This window comes from Dasypus novemcinctus, chromosome X, assembly GCF_030445035.2.
Source record: "Dasypus novemcinctus isolate mDasNov1 chromosome X, mDasNov1.1.hap2, whole genome shotgun sequence".
Classification (NCBI taxonomy): domain Eukaryota; kingdom Metazoa; phylum Chordata; class Mammalia; order Cingulata; family Dasypodidae; genus Dasypus; species Dasypus novemcinctus.
The window spans coordinates 131,879,535-131,900,574 of record NC_080704.1 but is presented as its reverse complement, the minus strand read 5'-3'; positions in this window follow the sequence as shown (position 1 = coordinate 131,900,574).

Sequence of the window (21,040 nt, the reverse complement as noted above, 5' to 3'; positions counted from 1 at the left end):
TCTCCACATCAATGATACAATTTCTTCCTTTGCTGTAGTCACAATAATTCTATAGTAGAATACCAGTAAGTCCACTCTAATTCATTTTTCATTCCTCCATCCTTCTTCTCAAAACCAGCTTTTGGTTTCATTGATTTTCTCTAATTTTTTTGTTCTCAATTTCTTTTATTTCTGTTTTAATCTTTATTATTTCTTTCTTCCTGCTTGCTTTGGAATTGGTTTGTTCTTCCTCTAGTTTCTCTAGTTGTTCAGTTAAATCTTTGAGTTTAGCTCTTTCTTCTTTTTTAATGTAGGCATGAAGGGCTATAAATTTCTTCTCAAAAGTGCCTTCACTGTATTCCATAAGTTTTTTCTTTCTTTTTGTTGTTGTTGTTTTATTGCTTGTATTCTTTTTAATTAAAGTTAATAGATCACAAGGAAATTTACATTAAAAAATATAAGATAAAAACAAAAAACTCAAGAGGTTCCTATATAACCCACTCCCCACCCCTCACCACGTTATTATTGTAAATTATATTTTTGAAGATATATGCATGCCAAAATCCTATTACATTAAAAAATATGAGATTCCTGTATATTCCCCAACCCCCAACCCCACTCCTCCCACACCAACAGAACAGATTTTGGGGCACTGCTGCCCTACATAGATAATAGTTTACCCTGTAGTTTGCACTCTCCCCCAGTACATTCAGTGGGTTACTGCAGGATATATAAAGTCCAGCACCTGACCCTGCAATATCATTTAGGACAGCTCAAAATCCCAAAAATGCCCCCACATCACATCTCTTCTACCATCTTCCTGCCCTCAGCAACTACAGTGGCCACTTTCTCCACCTCGATGCTAAAATTTCTTCTATTACTCTTCACAATAATTATACAGTAGAATATCAGTAAGTTCACTCTAGTCCATAATTTATTCCCCCATTCTGTGGATCCTGGGGTGGTGATGTCCTCTCCACCTCTAGATGAAGGAGGGGCATAGATTCCATATGGATGATGGATGCAATTCTCCTGCTTACAGTTGTAGGCAGTCTTGATTCCCTGGTGTGGTGTTAGACCATCTTCACATCCCTGTTAGCTGACCTGAGTAAGACAAATGAACCAAAGAGTAGGAGTTGCCACTCTGCTGAGGTTCAGGGCGCAGCTGGCACATGGGCAGTCCAGAGATTCAAGTCTCCTGAGTATGGACCTTCCCTAGTGCCAACCACAGGCTCAGTAAAAGTGACAGAAGAGGCATGTGTAGAAAAGTCACATCTGAGTTGAGTTCCATCACACTCAGGAGCACAAATTCCAATGTAGGGCCCTCTAACATGGCACAGAGCTCCAAATCCATCTGCCATGACCATATACCCTGTGGATCTCTGTAGCCTTCAGGAGACCCAGCACCTAGGGTCATATCTACTTTGTTTTTTTCTGGGATCCTTCTGAGGTATGCATAAGCGTGACTCCTCTGATGACCTCCTGACTCTTTTTGGAAGACTCTAAGCCATATAAACTCATTTGTCTTTGCATTTCTGCCTTTTCTTGAAGGTCAAAAAGCAGTTTTTAACACATGACCAAATAAGTACGCTGAGTTATTCTGCTGGTCTGAGTTGACCCTTTTATTTGAGGTCTCTTTCTAGTTACTTCTCCAGTTACTGATTGGCAGTAATCCCTTGGTGCCAGGGAGGCTCATCACCAGGAGTCATGTCCCATGTTGGGGGGAAGGTAATGCATTTACTTACTGAGTTCGGCTTAGAGAGTGGCCACATTTGAGCAACATGGAAGCTCTAAGGAGGTAACTCTTAGGCACCCTACAGCTTTAGTCCTACTTCATATTTCAGGCACGCAGCCTCCTAAGCACAGTCATCAGTATCAAGGGCTCATTATTGGACAATCCTTCCCTGTTGATCTTGGCCGTTGCACTTGGGGGATTATTGTTGTTCCATTGGGGAATGTGACAGAGTTCCCCTGAGTGGGAACTCAGCAATCCCTCATTTGACTTTTGTAACTATAACAACTACAAAAATCCCAACATATATCAAAACATATATATGTCCCCTATATACATGCCCAGGAGAAACCCCCCCCAACCTTGTGCCCCCCATCAATAACACCCAACACCAGAGTTCCTCCCCTGCCATAGCTGAACCTCTCTGTGGTCCAAAACTTCTTCAACATTGAATCTTATTATATTGCCAAATTCAATTAATAGAAAATTGAAATATAGCAATGGGCTTAAAGTTTAGAAGTAGAATATATAGTAATTTAGAAATACTAAAATAAAGTAAAAATAAATTGGTGTATTAATAAAATGAAAAATAATATAAAGTTTTGTTTCTAACATTTTGCCTTTCATCACTGCAATAGGTATTGCCTTTATGTACAGTGGGAAGGCACTTTCATTTCTTCCTCAGTGTCTACATCCTTTCTTTTTTTTCTAATTTTTAATTTTATCTTCAAAAAAGTTTTAGAGCACAGTAATTCACACACACAGTACAGGAGACTCCCAGATATCCAACATCAAATTCTTTTCACCTTTTCCCAGCAATGATCTTTTTAAATGTTCATGTTATATTTGCTGAAGCTGATGTACAGATTTTGAAACATAGCTATCATATGGGTTCCATTTTGGTTTACATTATGGTTTATATTTAAGATCGTACAAATTTCTAACTTTTTAGTTTCCTTATGTTTTACATTATGGTTTACATTTCAGCTTATAGACTTATACCCTATAGATATAAGCCGACATGTCCATCATTGCATGATCTTGTGGAGCATTTCCTTTGCCCCCCAGTTGCCCTGCTACCATCTATGCTATACCTTTACCCCCTCAGTGCACACCATGACAATCAATCTTCACTACTTGAGGGACCAGATTTACATATTCCTGCAACAATGCTTAGGGCTTGACATACTAAACTGACCTAACTAATTGGGAGCCAGTGATTCTCTCGAGAGACACAGTTCCCTCTCTGGAAACATCAGGTCTCCCCAGGATATGGGTAAACCTTCACAATTATTTTATGAGTCTCCACACAATGATATAACACACTATGACAAAATGAGCACTTACATACTCCCTAGAAGCTTGCCCCTGTACCAGATGCCCCCCAGTAAGCAATTTAAACACATCATCCTTCCTCATTATATTTTCTAAAGAGTTTTCTCAGTAGTATAGTTTCAACCATATACCTGACATTCTCCCATATGCAACTGTTCTCCCCAGCCCTCCCCCCAATTCCTTGGGTCAGCTGACCCATCCTCCCAAACTTAGCCCCCCTCAAGCCCACAAAGCCCTACCCAAAGGTATCCCTATGACCGCATCTTTTCCCTTCCCTGTACAAATACTTACCTCCAGCTTATCATAGGCTTCACCCATGTAGGCATCAGCTTGCAACCTTCCTCTCCCCCCAAATACCTTTAAGCCTATCTTCCAGTCTTTAGCACTCTGAGACAGTTCGGTTTGCTTGCTTCATATCAGAGATTTCATGTAATATGTCCTTCAGTGCCTGGTTTGCTTCATTCAACATAAGTTCCTCAAAATTCATCCATGTTATCACATTTGTTTGTACTGTATTCCTTCTTATACCTGAGTACTATTCCATTGCATGTATATATCACATTTTATTTATCCATTCATCCATTGATGGGTATTTGGGTTGATTCCAACTTTTGGCAAAAGTGTATAATGCTGCTGTGAACATTGGTGTGCATATATCTGTTTGTGTACTTCTTTTCAGATCTCTAGGTATATACTCAGCAGTGGAATTGCTGTGCCATATGACAATCTCCAGCAAACTACTTGAGAAACTGCCAAACAGTTCCCAGGATGGCTGGATCCTTCTGCATTCCCACCAGCAGAGGATGAGTGTTCCCATTCCTCGACAACCTCTCCAGCACTTGTAGTCTTCTGTTTTTTTGATAACTGCCAGTCTTATAGGAGTAAGATGGTATCTTATTCTAGTTTTGATTTGCATTTCCCTAATAGTTGGTGATTTTGAGCATATTTTCATGTGCTTCTGAGCCATTTGTATTTCTTCTTTGGAGGAGCATCTGTTCAAATATTTTTCCGATTTTTTAAATGGGTTGTCTTTTTATTTTCAAGGTATCAGAGTCCTTTATATATGCAGGATATAAGTCTCCTATCAGATATATGGTTACCAAATATATTCTTCCATTGGGTAGGCTCTCTTCACTTTCATAACAAACTCTTTGAAGTGCAGAAGGCTTTAATTTTGAGGAAGTCTCATTTATCTATTTGTTGTTTTGCTGCTCACGCTTTCGGTGTAAAGTTCATGAAGACATTTACTATTACAACATCCTGTAGATGCTTCCATACATTGTTTTTGAAGGTCTTTATGGTCTTGGCTCTTACATTTTGGTCTTTGATCCATCTTGAGTTGATTTTTGTATAAGGTGTCAGTTGGTAGTCCTCTTTCCTTATTTTGCATATGGATATCCAATTCTCTAGGTACCATTTGTTGAAGAAGCCATTCTTTCCCAGTTGAGTGGGCTTGGTCGCTGTGTCAAATATCAGATGACTGTATATATAAGGATCTATATTAGAACTCTCAATTCAGTTCCATTGGTCAGTGTGTTTATGCTTGCAACAATACCAGGTCGTTTTAAATACCGTAGCTTTGTAGTATGCTTTGAAGTCCAGCAGTGTGATTCCTCTAGTTTCATTTTTCTTTTTCAATATGCCTTTGGATATTTGGGACCTCTTTCCTTTCCAAATAAATTTCATAGTTAGTCTTTCTAGTTCATTAAAAAATGATGTGTTGATTTTTATGGTGATTGCATTGAATGTGTAGATCAGTTTTGGTAGGATACAGTTCTTAATAATATTTAGTCTTCCTATTAATGAACAGGGAATATTCTTCAATTTATTTAGGTCTTCTTTGACTTCCTTGAAATGTGTTGTGTAGTTTTCTGTGTATAAGTCTTTTACATCTTTGGCTAAATTTATTCATTGGTATTTGATTTTTTTATCTACTATTGTAAATGGTGTTTCTTTCCTGATTTCCTCCTCAGATTGCTCATCATGGTGTACTGAAATGCTACTGATTTTTGTGTGCTGATCTTATACCCTGTAACTTTAATGAACTCATTTATAAGTTCTAGAAGCTTTGTTGTAGTCTTGTTAGGGTTTTCTATGTACAGGATCATGTCATCTACAAATAGTGAAATTTTGACTTCTTCCTTTCCTATTTGGAACCCTGTTATATCTGGGTCTTACCTCAGTGCTTGAGCAAGTCCTTCTAAAACAATGTTAAATAGAAGGGGTGATAGAGAGCATCCTTGTCTTGTTCCTGATCTTACAGAGGAAGATATTCAGATTTCACCATTTTTAATGATGTTAGTTCTGGGTTTTTCATATATACCCTTTATCATGTTCAGAAAGTTTCCTTCTATTCCTATCTTTGGCAGTGTTTTGATCAGGAAAGGGTGCTGTATTTTGTCAAATGTTTTTTCTGCATCTATAGATATGATCATGTGATTTTTTTCCTTCAAACTGTTTATGTGCTGTATTACATTAATTGATTTTCTTATGTTGAAACATCCTTGCATACCAGTAATGAAGCCCTCTTTGTTCTAGTGCATAAGTTGTTTAATGTGTTGTAGAATATGATTAGCAAGTATTTTATTGAGGATTTTCACATCTAGGTTCATTAGAGAGATTGTTCTGTAATTCTTTCTTGTGGTGTCTTTGTCTTTGGTATTAGAGTAATGGTGGCATCATAGAATGAGTTAGGCAATCTTCCTTTGATTTCAATTTTTGGAACAGTTTAAGCAAGATTGGTGTTAGTTCTATCCAGAATGTTTGGTAGAATTCACCTGTGAAGCCATTGGGCCCAGGGCTCTTCTTAGTTGGGAATTTTTTAATGACTGATTCTATCTCTTTATTGGTGATTGGTTTGTTGAGATTATTAATTTCTTCTTTTTTCAATGTAGTCTGCTTATGTACTTCTACGGATTTGTCCATTTCCTCTAAATTGTCATTCTTGTTAGAATGCAGTTTTTCAAGTTATCCTCTTATGATAGTCTTTATTTCAGTGGGGTCAGTTGTGATATCACCCTTCTCTTATTTTGTGTATTTGCATCTTCACTCTTCTTTTCTTTGTTAGTCTAGGTAAGGGTTTTTTTATTTTATTGATCTTCTCAAAGAACCAGCTCTTGGTTTTGTTTATTTTTTCTAGTGCTTTCTTATTTTCTATTTCAATAAATTCTGCTCTGATCTTTGTTATTTCTTTCTTTCTCTTTCCTTTGGGGTTAGTTTGTTGTTGTTTTTTTTACTAATTTCTCCAAGATACATTTAAGGCTTTGATTTTATCACTAATTTCTATTTTCATGTACGCATCTATGGCTATGAATTTCCCTCCAAGTACAGCATTTGCTGCTTCCCATAAGTTTTGATATATTGTGTTGTAATTTTCTTAAGTTTCAAGGTTGTTTTACTGATTTCTTTTGAGATTTCCTCCATGACCCTCTGTTTGACTAAAACTGTGTTGCTTACCTTTTATATCTTTGTGTCTAACCTGGTTCTCTGTCCCTTGCAGATTTCCAGCTTGTTTTCATTGTGGTCAGAGAAGTTATTTTGTATGATTTCAATCTTTCACTATTCATTGAGACTTTCTTTGTAGCCTTGCATGTGGTCTATCTTGGAGAACAATCCATGTGCACTTGAGAAAAATGTATATCCACCTGTATTTTTGTGTACTGTTGGTATATGTTTGTTAGGTCCAGATCCTCTAATATATTGTTCAAAGTCTTTGTGGTTTTTTTAGTTTCTTTTGTGATATTCTGTCCAATGGTGATAGTGGTGTGTTAAATTCCACCACTATAATTGTAGAGGCATCTATTTCTTCAGTTAATTTCTCCAGTATTTCTCTCACAAATTTGCAGATGCCCTTGTTAGGGGCATAAATATTTATGATGTTCTTTCTTCTTGAAAGATTAACCCTTTCACTAATAGGTAGTGTCCATCTTTTTCTCACCCAACAGTTTTGCATTTAAAGTCTTTTTTATCTGATATCAATATAGCTACACCTGCTCTTTTTTGGTTATTGTTTGCCTGTAAAATTGTTTTCCAGCCATTCACTTTCAATCTCCTTGAATCCCTTAGTCTAAGATGAGTTTCTTTTGGACAATTTATAGATGGGTCATATTTTCCTATCCAATCTTCCAGTCTGTGCCTGTTAAGAGGTGAGTTTAATCCATTAACATTTAGTGTATTACTTTCAAGGAATTTCTTATATTAGCCATATTTTCTCTGGATTTGTGTTTCTCATATGTTGTTTAATTTTTTCTCTTTTTGTACTTTTAGTTGTCTTAGACTCTCCTCCAAGTCTGTCTCTTGTTTTCTTCTTTCCTCCTGCAGAACTCCCTTTAGTGTTTCTTGAAGGGCAGGTTTCTTGTTGGAATACTCTCTTAGATTCTGTTTATCTGTGAATATTTTGAACTCTCCATCATTTTTTTAATTCATCTTTTAAAAATATTACATTCAAAAAATATGAGGTCCCATTCAACCCCACCGCCCCCACCCCACCACTCCCCCCACAGCAATACTCTCTCCCATCATCATGACACATCCATTGCATTTGGTAAGTACATCTCTGGGCATTGCTGCACCTCATGGTCAATGGTCCACATCATAGCCCATACTCTCCCATGTTCCATCCAGTGGGCCCTGGAAGGATCTACAATGTCCGGTAATTGTCCCTAAAGCACCACCCAGGACAACTCCAAGTCCCAAAAATGCCTCCACATCTCATCTCTTCCTCCCATTTCCCGCACCCAGCAGCCACCATGGCCACTTTTCCCACACCAATGCCACATTTTCTCTGTCTTCATCATTTTTGAGTGCTAGCTTAGCTGGATGGAATATTCTTGGTTGGAAATTATTTTCTTTTCTTTTAGTACTTTAACTATGTCGTACCTCTAACTTCTCACCTCCATGGTTTCAGATGAGCAATCAGCACTTAATCTTATGGAGTCACCCTTGTATGTGATGGTTCTCTTTCCTCTTGTTGCTTTTAGTATTTTTTCTTTGTCTCGTGCATTGGATAATTTCAAAAATATATGTATTGGGGTAGACATGTTTGGATTTATGCTGTTCAGGGTGTGTTGTGCTTCCTGGACATGTACATGCATCTCCCTCAATAGGTTTGGGAAGTTTGCAGCCATTATTTCCCCCAACACTCCTTCTGTGCCCTTTCCCTTCTCTTCTCCTTCTGGGATGCCTATAATGTGTATGTTTGTGCATTTTGCATTGTTATTCAGTCCCCAAGTCCCTGCTGGATTTTTTCTATCTGTTTATCAATTAATTCTACATCTGTTTGTTTTCAGATGTACTGGCTTCCACATCACTAATTCTTACCTCTGTCTCTTCAAATCTGCTGTTATTTGCTGAGTTTATTTTTTATTTCTTGGATTGTGCTGTTGATCCCCATCACATCTGTGATCTTTTTGTGCATGATCACAATTTCTTCTGTATGCTCTCAAAGTGTTTTCTTAATATGCTTAATCCCTTCCTTCACCTCATTGAATTGGTCCATAATACATGTTTTGAGAGCTTTAATTACTTGTTCCATATTCCAATTTTTTCCCTGGTTTTTAATATGTTCATTGGATTGGGCCATATTTTCCTGATTATTGGTATGGTCTGTGGTTTTTTGTTGCTGTCTGGTCATCATTTTGTCTTGTTGGATTTATTCCATTGATTGTCTTCTTCATCTACTCTTGGGGTTTAATTAGTTGTTGTTTTTGTGTGCCTGTTAAGTCTTCTCCTTGTCACTTTTTTCTTCTTATTCTATTTCCTTTTTGTTGGATAAATTCCCTTGAAGGAAAATATTAAGTCCAGAGAAAGAAAAAGGGGCAATAAAATAAATATATATTAGTAGTATTGATAGTGAATGTTAGCAGAAAAAACATATAAGATATAGAAGAATGGATATTGAACTCATGTAAGCTGCATATAGTTATAACCTTAAAAAAGTGGAGTACCTATAATGAGATAGTAAACTGAATATGGGGAGGAACATAATATGAATTAAAAGGTAAGTGTGGTCAGGAGAGGAAAAGAGAAAAGAAAGGACAGTAACATAAAGAGTGAATAAAAGATAGAAAACAGATTAGAGGTATTAGAGATAAAATGTCAGAAATATTGGGGACTAAACAAAGAGATGTGGAATGTATGAGAAACAGTAAATAATGGAGGAGAGAATGATGTAAAGTGTATAGCATTGGTAGCCAAAATCAGTACACACAGAAAAGAGAAAATTGAGGATAAGGATGCATAGGAAATAAGAAATGTTGCATTCAGCAGTAATATAAAAAAAAGGAAAAAGAGAGAAGGAAAAAGCAGAGCAATAAAAAGAGAAGGGAGAAAAAAGAAAAAGAAAAAAAGAAATGCAGTGACAGGGATAAAGAAGGAAAAACAAGAAAACAAACTGCAACAACAACAAAAAAACAGGCAAGGCCTCAGGCAAAGAATCCTCTTTGCAATTGAATAAACTGCTTAGGAAATGACCTTCTCACTTTCTCCCTTTCTCACTTCCCTCTCTCCCAAGACAGCAGGAAGACTGAGTGATGGCTCCGGTAGGAAATTCAAATGGGTCCCTGGTGAACCAACTCATGTCAGAAAATAATGTCTCTCAATTTCTTGAGAGAGCACCCACCCCTTGCCAGGAACCCTAAACATGCTTTTGGAAGTCTGTAAAGTCCGTCCTACTGTCCCTCTCTCTTAGGTGTGCTACAAGGTGTCTAGTTAATTTTCTGACTCCACCTTCTCCCAGACCAAGTTTCCTATCTAGGGCGCTTAGGTATATTGGGCTCTCTCAGCAGATTCGCCTTTCCTCTCTTCCTAGGCTTTCCCCAAGCCAGGTGGTATGCTCCTCCAAGGTAAAAACAAAGGGGGGGACTACAAAATTGAACCTTCATTCCTTGGTCCCCTCTGCACTTCCCACCTAAACTCACCCACTCCCGGAGTTAGTCTGAGACTGGAGGGTAGGGCAATGCTGGATTACCGTAGTGCTGGGCTCGGGAAACAGAGGCCTGGGAAAATGTGGACTTGGGGTATGTAGGCCTGTGAAATGTGGTCTGCAGGTGTTCAGGGGACAAAGGCTTGAGGAACATGGGGCTTGGAAACTGTCCCACAACTGGCAGTTCTCAGTGAATGCTGTGGCTCTTAGCCCTTGAGGGAAGGGACTTGCCTTCCCACGGCTTCTGAGTTCAGTGTTAGAAACCCACAGTTCTATCTTGAGTAAGCTCCAATTCTGCTGCAGGTGCCAGATAGATATCCAGGCATCTCCCCCGCCCTGCAGGTTCCTGAAACTGCTTGCTCCAGCAGGACTCCGTCATCACACAGCTGGTCCTTTGTAAGAGAGATGGCGACGGTGTACTTACTCAGATGCCATCTTGCCCTGTCTCCTCCCACCCTCATTTTTGAAAGACAGTCTTGATGTATATAAGCCATATATAAGATTCTTGGCTAAAAATTTTTCTCTTGTAGTATCTTATATATATGTCATACCACTGTCTTGCCTCCATGGCTTCTGGTGATAAATCAGCACATACTCTTATTGGGTATCCTTTACATTTTATGCATTTCCTTTCTATTCCTGTTCTTAGAATTCTCTTTTTCTCTTTGGTATTTAACAGTCTGATTAGAACGTGTCTTGGAGTTGGTCTATTCAGATTTTTTCAGATGAGAATATGTTGTGCTTCTTGGGCATGTACATCCCCATCCTTCAATAGGGTTGGGAATTTTTTACCATTAGTTTTTAAAAATATTACTTCTGCCAGTTTTCCCTTCTCTTCTCCTTCTGGGACACCCATGACATGTATGTTTGCACATCTCTTGCTGTCATTTTGTTCCCTGAGACCTTGTTCAATTTTTTTCCATTCTTTTCTTCATCTGTTATTTTATATGTTCACTTTCAAGGACATTTCTTCAAATTCACCAATGCTTTCTTCTTCCTCTTCAAATCCACTATTACATGGTTTGAAAGTTTTTAAAATTTCGTTTATTGCAGCTTTCATTCCCATAAGATCTTTAATTTTTCTATGTATGCTTTCAAATTCTTGTTCGTGTTCATACAATGTCTCCTTAGTATCCTTAATCTTTTTAGCCATCTCACTGAATTTATTGAAGAGATTTGCTTGAACATCTATGATTAGTTGTCTCAACTCCTTTATGTCATCTGGAAGCTTATCTTGTTCCTTTAACTGGGCCATATTCCTGTTTCTTGGGCGTGGATTGTAATTTTTGGTTGGTGTCTTGACATTTGGATTACTAGAGTATTTATCCTGGGTACAGTTTTTCTCCTTAGTTTAGGGCTTTGTGCCCTTTCTCCATTGCTGGTTGTGCAGTAGAAGCCAAGGATGTAATTGGTGCTATAAACTGTGGAGGCTCAAGCATCAGGCTTACTCAACTATTTATTCTGCATGCAGTTTTTCTCTTTATTTTAGGGCTTCCTGCCATTTTTCCTTTGAAGGTTGTACAGTAGGACCCAAGGATGTAGTTGGTACTATACGTTGTGGAGGCTCAAACTGCTCTCATTGCCCCAAGGACCAATGAATTGTCTCCCAACTTTCTCCTTTGCCAGGAGTAGGGACAGAGTCATTGTTGTGTGGAATAATCCAATTCATGCAGTCCTAAACTGTAGTTTCCTAGAAAGACTGGTGAAGCCTCAAGGCCCTTTCTCCCTTGCCTGGGGCAGGGATGAAAATACAGGTTTGGCCAGCAATCATGCAATGTGTAACAAAGATGACCTTACTTTCCCTGATAGACTTCTGATTATTCAGTGTGTGCCAGCCAAATGTACCGAAAGTTACCTGGATAGGCTGGTGCAAGGCCCACCAGCCTCCTCTCTGCCAGACGTAGGGATGAAACCTAGGCTAGGGCTGCAGGCTGATATGGGTCAACGAAAACAGTTCCTACCATCACTGTGATGTTCAGTAAGTTAGGCTTCCCCTAATGCCAGGCATGAAGTCAAAATGGTGGATACAAGCCTCTTTCTGACTTGGACATGTTCAAACTTGAGCTGTTCTTAAGGTTATACTTTAGTCAGCCTAATTTACTAATCATGGCATGGATCGCTCTACTTACGAACCTTCTCTGCAGATGAGACACCTCCTCCTTCCATTCCTTCAAGTATTTTGTAGGATGCTCTTCTTATCTCCTGGAGCTCCCAAAAAGGTGCTTCAGCTACCTCCAAATAGCTCTGGTTGTTTCCTAACGGTCATATAAAAGGAGATGTATCTAGGAGATCCTTACTCCACCACCTTCTTGCTGGTTGTCCTCCTATTAATATTTTAAAATATATTTTCATGACAGAATTTGTAAACTTATAAAACAATTATGCACATGTTCAAAATTCCCAAACAAAACCCCTCAATCAAAACACCACACTGTGGCAGAACATATTTTACAGATAATATAATATCTGATTGTTACCACATCCATTGTGTACATTTGGCAAACATTTTTGATACTGCACCATTATCAACAAAGTGCACCTTTGGCATAGATGCAAAAATATTATATTATTACTGCTAACCACAGTCCATAGGTCACCACAGTTATATTTCTCCATGGTTCTTCATGCTCCCACCACACTGCAAAGTGATGTACATTTGCTTTACCTAACAAAGGACAAACTTGAATCTGTACCATCAGTCACAATTCTCATCCACTTCTTGATTTACTGTGCTATTCAGTTCCTAGATTATTCTCTAGCATTCTGTTAATTGACATTTACATACCTAGCCTACCATTTTCAGCCACATGCCCATTTATAAACTAGCTGTTACTCACTACGAGTTACCATCCAATCTATATATTTTCACACTTTTCCAGTAAAGTTAATTAAAATGTCTACATACATTAAACATCAGTAGTCCATCTCAGTCCTCCTTTTAGTTCCTTTAAGAATCCCCCACCTAGCACCCAACTTGAAGATATTTTCCTACTGTGTCTTCTAGAAGCTTTAGGGTTCTTGCTTTAATTTTTCAATAGTTCATATTTTACATTTGGTTTATTTTCCCACCAATTCACACTATTATTTGTTTTTGTTCTTAAACCGTAAAATTTACAAAAAGTGTGCAATCAATTGTATACGGTCACAGAATTGTGCACTCAACACTTGTCAATATGAGACCATTTTCATTACTCCAAAAGAAGGAAAAACAAGAAAATAGTCTGCCATCATACCCATATGTTAGTGGTACTAATGACAAATTATATGATGTGCTTTCAATATTTTGAAACACTTAGAAACAACTTTTTTTTAACCTCTTCTGTACAGAATAAATCTCAGCTTTCCATTGTCTAGCCACATTCTAATCTCTGGTGACTTACATTCTAGCTATTAACTCCATGAATTTGCTTATTATGTTTCTTTCACAGCAGTGAAATCAGCAAATATTTGTACTTTTGTGCCTGGCTTGCTTCACTCAACATGATGACCTCCAGATTCATCCACATTGTCATATGGTTCATGACTTCATTTCTTCTTACAGCTACATAATATTCCATCATGTATATATAGAGGTTATTTTGACCATTCATCAGTTGGTAGACATCTGGTCTGTTTCCATCTTTTGGCAGTTGTAAATAATGCTGCTATGAACGTTGGTGTAAAGATGTCGATTTGTGTCACTGTTCTTAGTTCTTTTGAGTATACACCTACTACTGGTATTACTAGGTCACATAGCATATCTATATCCAACTTCTTTAGGAATCACCAGAATTTCCACAGTGGCTGTACGATTCTATATTCCCAACAATAGTGCATAAGCATTCTCATCTTTCCACATCTTTTCCAACACTTACAATTTTCTGTTTTATTAAATGTGGCCATTATACTAGGTGTGAAATGATATTCCATGGTAATTTTGTTTTTTTTTTCTTTTTTCTTGTTTTTTCTTTGAAATTGAAAGATTTATTTTATTTTTCTGCTAACATTTTTCTTTACTTTCTTTTAAATGTTACATTAAAAAAAATGAGGTCCCCATATACCCCACACCCCACCCATGTTACCCCTCACACATCAACAAACTATTCCATCATTGTGGCATATCCACTGCATCTGGTGAATATATTCTGGAGAAACGCTGCAGCACATGGACAGTGGTCCACATTGTAGTCCACACTCTCCCCCAGTCCACCCAGTGGGCAATGACAGGACACACACCATCCAGCATCTGTCCCTGCAGCACCACCTAGGACAACTCCAAATACTGAAGATGCCCCCACACAATATCTCTTCTTCCCTCTCCCGACCATCAGCAGCCACCGGGGCCACACTCACCACCTCATTACTACAATTTCTTCCCTTACTAAACCCAGCAGAACACCAGTAAGTCCACTCTAATCCATACTCTATAATTCCAACATGTGGACCTGGGATGGCTATGTCCAGACCCCCTCTACATGAAGAGGGGGCTTAAATTCCACATGGATGATGGATGCAATTCTCCTGCTTTTGGCTGTAGGCACTCTTGGTTACCTTGTGTGGTGGTTGACCATTTTCACTTTCCTGTCAGGTGCCCAGGGTATATTCAAGAAACCAGAGGGTAGGAGCTTCAAGTCTGCTGAGGCCCAGGGCATGGCCGTCACATGAACAGTTCAGAGATTCAGGTTCCTGAGTATACACCAATGCAAACACCAACCACACGTCGACTAAAAGTGACAGAAGAGGCATGTGTAGAAAGATTATAACCGAGTCCGACTCCATCACACTCAGGAACACAAACTCCAAAGTAGGGCCAACTGACAAGGCCCTGAATTCCAGAGCCATTGCCTTGACCATACAACCTGTGGGTCACTGCAGGCCTCAGGATAACTGGCACGTGAGTTTCCAACTACCTTGGCTATCTCTGGTACCCTCCTGAGACATGCATGAGCATCACCTCCTGATGACCTCCCAACTCTTTTTGGAGACTCTTAGCCATATAAACTCACTTGTCCTTTCCATTTCCCCCTTCTACCAAAAGTCAAAATGCAGTTTTTAATACCTGACATTACATGTAGGCTGAGATATTCTGCTGGTCTGAGTTGACCTCTTTGTTCATGGCATTTTTGTAGTTGCATCACCAGCTGGTTCTTGGTAGTAATCCCTCAGTACCAAGGAAGCTCATCCCCAGGAGTCATGTACCACACTGGGAGGAAGGCAATGCATCTATATGTTGAGTTTGGCTTAGAGAGTGGCCGCATTTGTGCAACATCGAGGCTCTCAGGAGGTACTCTTAGGCACCCCACAGTTATAGGCCTAGTTCATATTTCAGGCACACAGGCTCATAATCAGAACCATCAGTATCAAGGGCTCATTGTTCAACCATGTATCTTTATTGGTCTTTGCCAATGCACTTGAGGGATTGTTGCTGTTCCTTTGGGGAATATGCAAGAGCTCCCCTGGTCAGGAATTCAGCACTCTTTCATCTTTTGTTTCCAACTGAAATCACTATGAAAATATCCAAACTTTTCTATGTACCCTGTATACATGCCCTGGAGAACTCCCTCCAAACCGTGTACATCCCACCAATGACACCCAACACTAGTGCTCCTCCCCCACAATATTTGAAACTCTCTGTAGTCCAAAACTTCACCAAAAAGGAAGCCCAATATATTGCCAGGTTCCCTTAATAGAAAAATGGAATATAGGGATGGGTTTAAAGATTAGACATAGAATACATAGAAATTTAGAAAAATTAAATAAAGGAAAAATAAATTGGGGTATCAAAGAAATGAAAAAATGAAAAAGCTTTGTTTTGGACATTTTGCCTTTCATTACTGCTACAGGTGTTTCCCTGTGTTTACAGTGGCAAGGCAATTTCTTCCATTTCTTCCTCAGTGTCTCCCTCAATTCTCTCTTTTTTTTCCCTGATTATTAAGTTTCTCTTGACAAAAATTTTAGGTCACAGTAATTCACATATACAATATATGGTACTCCCACATATCCAACATCAAACTCTTTGTCTCTTCCCCAACAGAGATCTTTTTACATGTTCATGTTATATTTGCTGCAGGTAATGTACAGATATTGAAATGATAGCTTTCAAACATGGTTCCATTTGGGTTTACATTATGGTTTATATTTTAGATTATACAGTTTTCTGAAGTTTTAGTTATCTTACATTTTCCATTATGGGTTACATTTTAGCCTATAGACTTTTATACATTTTCGGTGTAATTTAACATGACCTATATCCATCATGGCACGATCCTGTGGAACACTTCCATTGCCCCACACTTACCCTGATTCCATGTATTCAACATCTCTTTCCCTCTCCCACAATGACCCACAAAGGGCCCACAATGACAATCAATCTTTATTACTTGAGGGACCATATTCAGAGATATTTGAAAAATGTTGAGGGCTTCACATACTTGACTGCTCTAACCCATTGGGAGCTATTGATTTCCTCAAGAGATACCATTCCCTCTATATGAGAACATCAGTCCTCCCCAGGATGTGAGTATACCTTCACTCTCATTGTATGGGTCTCCACCCACTGTTATTATCCACTACGACAAAATGAGCACTAGAGAGATTGGTCTGTAATATTCCTTTCTTGTGGTGTCTTTGTTTGGCTTTGGTACTAGAGTAACGTGGGCATCATAGAATGAATTAGGCAATGTTCCTTCTGTTTCGATTTTTTGGAAGAGTTTAAGCACGATTGGTGTTAGTTCTTTCTGGAATGTATTGTATAATTCACCTGTGAAGCCATCTGGCCCAAGGCTTTTTTAAATTTGGAGCATTTAATGACTGATTCTATATCTCTTTACTTGTGATTTCTTTGTTGAGATTGTCAACTTCTTCTTTTGTCAATGTAGCCTGCTTATGTGTTTCTAGAATTTATCTATTTCCTCTAAATTGTTTTTGTTGGAATATAGTTTTTCAAAGTATCCTCTTATGATAGTCTTTATTTCTGTGGGATCAGTGGTGATATCTCCTTTCTCATTTCTTATTTTGTGTATTTGCATCTTCTCTCTTTTTTTCTTTGTTAATCTAGCTATTGGTTTGTCAATTTCATTGATTTTCTCAGAGAACCAGCTCTTACTTTTATTTATTTTTCCGACTGCTTTCTTATTTTCTATTTCATTTAGTTCTGCTCTGATTTTTGTTATTTCTTTCTTTCTTCTTCCTTTGGGGCTAGTTTGTTGTTTTTTAACTAATTCCTCCAAGTGTGCATTTAGTTCTTCAATTTTTGCTCTTTCTTCTTTTTTGAAGTATGAATTTATGGCTATCAATTTCCCTCTCAGTACTGCTTTTGTTGCATCTCATAAGTTTTGGCATGTTGTGTTATCATTTTCATTAGTTTCAAGGTAGTTATTAATTTCTTTTGAGATTTACTCCTTGAACCACTGTTTTTCTGAGTGTGTTGTTTAACTTCCAAATCTTGGTGCCAAATCTGGGTCTCTGGCCATTGCAGATTTCCAGCTTCATTCCTCTGTGGTCAGAGAAATTATTTTGTATGATTTCTTTCTTTCTGAATTCATTGAGACTTTTCCTATGGCCTAGCATGTGGTCTTTCTTGGAGAATGATCCATGTGCACTTGAGAAGAATGTGTATCCTGCTGTATTTGGGTGTAATGTTCTGCATATCAATTACATCCAACTCCTCTAATATACTATTCGAAGTATTTGTTTCTTTATTAATTCTCTTTTGAGATGCTCTGTGCAAAGTTGATAGTAGGGTATTAAAGTCCCCCACTATAATTGTAGAGGTATATATTCCTTCACTTCGTTTATCCAGTGTTTGCCTCATGTATTTGGAGGCACCCTTGTTAGGAGAATAAATGTTTATGATTGTTCTTTCTTCTTGTAAGATTATCCCTTTCACTAATATATAGTGCCCATCTTTGTCTCTCACAATCATTTTGCATTTAAAGTCTATTTTGTCTGATATTACTATAGCTACTCCTGCACTTTTTTGGTTATTGTTTGCTTGTAAGTTTGTTTTCCAGCCATTCACTTTCAACCTCCTTGAATCCCTGGGTCAAAGATGTGTTTCTTGTAAACAGCATATAGATGGGTCATATTTCCTTATCCAATCTTCCAGTCTGAGTCTCTAGACAGGTGAGTTTAATCCATTGACATTCAGTGTTATTACTTTCCAGGAATTAATTATATTAGTCATATTTTCTTTGGATTTGTGTTTGCCATATTCTGTTTGATTTTCATTTTTTGTTTTTGTCTTTTTAGTTGCTCTTCCACTCTCCTCCAACTCTGTCTCTCTTGTTTTTTTTTTTTTCTTTCTTTCTGTAGAACTCCCTTTAGTATTTCTTGAAGGACAGGATTCTTATTGGCATACTCTCTTAGTTTCTGTTTATCTTTGAATATTTTGAACTCACTGTCATTTTTGAATGATAAGTTTGCTGGTTAGAGTATTCTTGGTTGGATTTTTTTTTCTTTTAGTACCTTGACTATGTCATACCACTGTCTTCTTTCCTCCATGGTTTCAGATGGGAAATCAGCACTTGATCTTTGGAGCCTCCTTTGTATGTATTGTTTCTCTTTTCTCCTGCTTCTTTTAGTATTTTCTCTTTGTCTTGAGCATTGGATAACTTGACAAGTATATGTCTTGGGGTAGGCCTGTTGTGATTTATGCTGTTTGGGATGCATTGTGCTTCCTGGATATGTACATCCATCTCCCTCAATAGGTTTGGGAAGTCATTATTTCCTCCAATACCCATTCTTTCCCCATTCCCTTTCTTCTTCTGGGATGCCTATAATACATATGTTCACACATTTTGCATTGTCATTCAGGTCCCTAAGCCCCTGCTGGATATCTTCTATCTTTTTATTGACCAGTTCCACTATCTGTTTGATTTCAGATGTACTTTCTTTCACATCACTTAATCTCTCCTCTTCCTCTTCTAATCGACTGTTATTTGCTGAGAGTGTGTTTTTGATTTCTTGAATTGTGTTGTTCATCACCGTTGTGTCCGTTATCTTTTTGCGTGTGATTGCAATTTCTTCTGTATTCTCTGTGCTTGTTTTCTTCATATTCTTAATCTCTTCCTTCACTTCATCAAATTGGTCCCTAATATATGTATTGAGATCTTTAATTACTTGTTTGGTGTTCTGGTCCTCTTCCTGGTTTGTAGTTTGTTCATTGGATTGGGGTATGTTTTCCTGATTATTGGTTTGGTTTATACTTTTTGTTGCTTTATGGTCATAATTTTATCTTGATGGGTTTAGTCAGTTGCTTAGCTTCTTCGTTTAGTTTGGAGTTTAATTAGTTGTTGTTTTGCATGCATAATAAGTATTCTCTTTGTCACTTTGTTATTCTTATTTTATTTTCTTATTGTTGGCTAAATTCACTTGAAGGAAAATATTAGGGACAGAGAAGCAAAAGGAGTAAGAAAAGAAAATGAATAATAGTAGTATTGATAGTGAATATTAACAGAGGACCTAAGTGAGATATATGAGAAAGGATATTAGACTCATGTAAGTTACGTAGAGTTATAACAGTAAAAAAAGTAGAGTACGTAAAAATCTAATTATGGGGAGGAATACAGTGTGAATTAAAAGGCCTGTGTGTTCAGGAGAGAGGGAAAGAAAATAAAGAGTACAATAATATAAAGAGTGAATATAAGGCAGAAAACAGGAGACAGGTATTAATAATAAAAAGTCAAAAAAATAGGGGGCAAACAAAGAGAGGTGTAATGTAAGAAATAATCAATGATGGAGGATAGAAAGATGTAGAGGAAATGGAATAGTGTGGGTGGCCAATATTAATATACACAGAAAAGAGTAAATGGAGGATGTGGAAATACAGCAAATGTGAAGCTCTCCCTGCAGCACCTAATGTAAGAAGAATAAGAAAGCAGAGAAAGAAAGAAAGAAAGAGAAAAAGGGACAAAAGGGATTGGGGAAGTAAGCAGGAAAAAGAAAAAAGAAAGAAAAAAGGGCGTAGGGGGATAAAGAGGAAGGGAAAACAAGGAAAAGCCAACCAAATACTAGGGAAAGTTTCAAACAAGGAATCGTGTTTGTAGTTAAATAAAATGCTTAGGGATCTGACGTTCCCCTTTTCTCCTTTCCTCACTTCCTTCTCTTCCAGGCAGCAGGAAAGCTGGCTGAGAGGTCCGGGAGGAGATTCAAGTGGGTCCTTGTTGAATCAGCTCTGTACAGAAAACAATGACTTTTAATTTCCATAGAGAGAACACCCACACCTCACCAGGAACCACAAGTATGCTATTGGAGGCTTGGAAAGGATTCCTACAGTCTCTCTCCTTTAGGTATGCTATGAAAGTTCTAGTTGACTTTCTGACTTCACCTTCTCCCAGGCCAAATTTCCTAGCCCAGGGTATTTGGGTGAATTGGGTTTTCTCAGCTGATTCGCCACTCATTTCTTCCCAGTCTCTCCCCAATCCAGCCAGTATTCTCCAAGCACAAATAAAAAAAAAGAAAAGAAAAAAGGGTAGGGGGGGACAACAAAAAATCGAACCTTCACTAGCCAGGACCCCTACTACACCCACCATCGAATCCCTACCACCCACGGAGTCAGTCCAAAACCAGAAGTCTAAGGTAATCCAGGACCTCTGGGAACACTGGACTTGGGAAACAGAAATCCAGGACTCTGCATACCTAGGGCACGTAGGTCCATGGAACACGGCCTATGGGGACTCAGAGGACACGGACCTGGGGACCACACATCCGGGGACCACAGGGCCCAGGAATACCACCACACAACTGACAGATCTCAGGAAATACCGCAGCTGCCAGCCCCAGGGGGAAGTGTCCCACCAGTCCAGAGCTTCCAACCACTGTACTTCTATGCCACAATTCTAACTTTAGCAAGCACCATCTCTGCAACCATCTCTCCAAATTGATGTCCTCACACCCTCCACGCTGCAAGCCCCCAAGACAGCCCACTCTGGCAAGACTGCAACCCCACTCGGCTGCCTCTTCGCAAGAGAGAACATAAGGTGTACTCACTCAGACACCACCTTGCCCTGCCTCTCCAAAGGTAATTTTGATTTGCATTTCGTTGAAGGCCAATGAGGATAAACATTTTTTAAAGGGTTTTTAAGTTTTATATA